We start from the raw sequence: 3,061 nt of genomic DNA, 5'->3' as shown, positions 1-3,061 counted from the left end.
GTCCGTTCAGTGACCGGAGGACTTTGGTGAAATTTCCGAGTCAGGAAGATGCACAAAGACAATTGCGCTTCACCAGCGATGTCACTTACTCTTCCCCTGAAAACAGGCCACTCGCTCTTCGTCTGAAAATAGGCCGCTTGCTCTTCCACCAAACACAGCTCACTCGCTCTTATACCGAAAACAGGCTGCTCGCTCTTCCACCAAAAACAGGCCGCTTGCTCTTCCTCCAAAAATAGTCTGCTCGCTCTTCCACCAAAAACAGGCCGCTTGCTCTTCCTCCAAAAATAGTCTGCTCGCTCTTCCTCCAAAAACAGGCCGCTCGCTTACTCTTACTCACCCTCTGAAAACAGGCTGCTCGCTCGCTTGCCCTTCCCCCGAAAACAGGCCGCTCGCTCGCTTGCTTTTCCCCCCAAAATAGGTCACTCGCTCTCACTCACCCTCCGAAAACAGGCCGCTCGCTCGCTTGCCCTTCCCCCCCAAAACAAGCCGCTCGCTCGCTCTCACTCACCCTTCCTCTGAAAACAGGCCATTTGCTCGCTCGCTCTTCCCCTGAAAATAGGCCACTCACACACGCACTCTTCTCCCGAAAATCAGGCCACTCACTCGCTCTCACTCATCCTTCCTCAAAAAACAGGCCACTTGCTCACCCTTCCCCCCAAAACAGGCCGCTCGCTCACTCTTTCCCCAAAAATAGGCCACTCATACACTCGCTCTTCTCCCGAAAACAGGACGCTCGCTCGCTCAATCTCACTCACCCTTCCTCCAAAAACAGGCCGCTCGCTCGCTCTCACTCACCCTTCCTCCGAAAACAGGCCGCTCGCTCGCTCTTCCCCCGAAAATAGGCCGCTCACACACTTGCTCTTCTCCCGAAAACAGGACACTCGCTCGCTCTCACTCATCCTTCCTCAAAAAACAGGCCGCTCGCTCACTCGCTCGCTCTTCCCCCAAAAATAGGCCACTCACACACTCGCTCTTCTCCCGAAAACAGGACACTCGCTCGCTCAATCTCACTCACCCTTCCTCCGAAAACAGGAACAGAAAAAGAAGAAGAAAAAGAAAGAGGAGGAGGAGGAGGAGGGTTAGGGTCTCCTGCTAGAGCAGGGGGTTGGACTAGATGCCCTCCAAGGTCCCACCCGAGTCTGTTATTCCTCTCATTTTCTGATTCTGTAAGAATCTCCTGCCTGAGCAGAGGGTGAGACTGGATGACCTCCAAGGTCCCCTCCACCTCGGTTCTTCTACAATTCTGAAAGAGTCTCCTGCTCGAGCAGGGGGCTGGACTAGATGCCCTCCAAGGTCCTAACCAAGTCTGTTATTCCCCTCATTTTCTGAATCTGTAAGAAATCTCCTGCCTGAGCAGAGGGTTAGACTGGATGACCTCCAAGGTCCCCTCCACCTCAGTTCTTCTACCATTCTGGAAGAGTCTCCTGCTGGAGCAGGGGGTTGGTCTGGATGACCTCCAAGGTCCCTTCCATATCTCTGTCATTCTATGATTCTGGAAGGGTCTCCTCCTCGAGCAGGGGGTTGGACTAGATGCCCTCCAAGGTCCCACCCGTTATTCCCCTCATTTTCTGATTCTGTAAGAAATCTCCTGCCTGAGCAGAGGGTTAGACTGGATGACCTCCAAGGTCCCCTCCAACTCGGTTCTTCTACCATTCTGGAAGAGTCTCCTGCTCGAGCAGGGGGTTGGACTAGATGACCTCCGAGGTCCCTTCCATAACTCTGTCATTCTATGATTCTGGAAGGGTCTCCTACTTGAGCAGGGGGTTGGACTAGATGACCTCCGAGATCCCCTACGACTCTGTCATTCTATGATTCTGGAAGGGTCTCCTGCTCGAGCAGGGGGTTGGACTAGATGCCCTCCGAGGTCCCACCCGAGTCCGTTATTTCCCCTCTATTCCCTCCCAATCGCTGGGAATCGCGATCAGGGAGAGCGAAGGGTTGATTTGTCGGAGAGAAGAAGGGAAAGGCTAATGCACGGAGAGGGGGAGGCAGAGACACCCCTCCCCTTATCTCGGGTGGGGGCTATGGGGTCTTGGGGCTCCTGGGAAGAGCCTGGCCGGGATGGGGAAGGAATTGGGGGGCACAGGGGGGGGCTGCTGAGCCTTGCAGGATCCATCCCAGATGGGAAAGATATCCCGACGGACAGACGGTCGGTCGAGGCCGGGCAGGGATCGCAACGGCCACAAAGAACACCCCCCCCAAAAAAAGAGGGTGGGGGGCGTTTGAGGTCAGCCAAGAAAGGCCAGTTGGGAAGTTCTCCCCGAGCCGGGATTTTCCAAGGAAAAAAGCCGATTTTTTTCCCTGCCAAGAAAGAAAACAGACGTTTCTTTGGGTGGGTCCATTCGAGGCCTCCGGCCGGAGGAGGCTTCCCGGGATGGCGTAATTTGGGAGGAGAGGGGAAATTCCGGCCTTTGTTCCCGCAAGGTCTGGGAAGGAGGGATGGATTCGGGGCCACTGAGATACACACAAACACACACACACACACACACACACACACTGTTTCCAGGCCAGCTTCACCAACCAGGTCGTGGTCCTCCATCAGAAAAGAGCTGGGAGGGAGCCTGGAGGTCTTCTAGTCCAGCCCCCTTGCGGAATCACAGAAGGACAGAGTCGGAGGGGGCCTCGGAGGTCATCTAGTCCAACCCGCTGCTCAGGCAGGAGAGCCTAACAGAATCACAGCGTTAAAAGGGACCTCGGAGGTCATCCAGTCCAGCCGCCTGCTCAAGAGAGGAGACCCTGACGGAATCACAGTGTTAAAAGGGACCTCGGAGGTCATCCAGTCCAACCCGCTGCTCAAGCAGAAGACCCTTACTGAAACACAGAGCTGGAAGGGACCTCGGAGGTCATCCAGTCCAACCTGCTGCTGAAGTAGGAGACCCTTACAGGATCCCCCAGTTAAAAGGGACCTCAAAGGTCATCCAGTCCAACCCGCTGCTCAAGCAGGAGACCCTTACAGGATCCCCCAGTTAAAAGGGACCTCAAAGGTCATCCAGTCTAACCGCCTGCTCAAGCAGGAGACCCTAACAGAATCACAGACTGACAGAGCTGGAAGGGACCTCGG

This window comes from Protobothrops mucrosquamatus, unplaced genomic scaffold, assembly GCF_001527695.2.
Source record: "Protobothrops mucrosquamatus isolate PMUCROS unplaced genomic scaffold, P.Mucros_1.0 scaffold8476, whole genome shotgun sequence".
Taxonomy (NCBI): Eukaryota; Metazoa; Chordata; class Lepidosauria; order Squamata; family Viperidae; genus Protobothrops; species Protobothrops mucrosquamatus.
The sequence above is the reverse complement of the archived record's forward strand: the minus strand, read 5'-3'. Positions refer to the sequence as shown.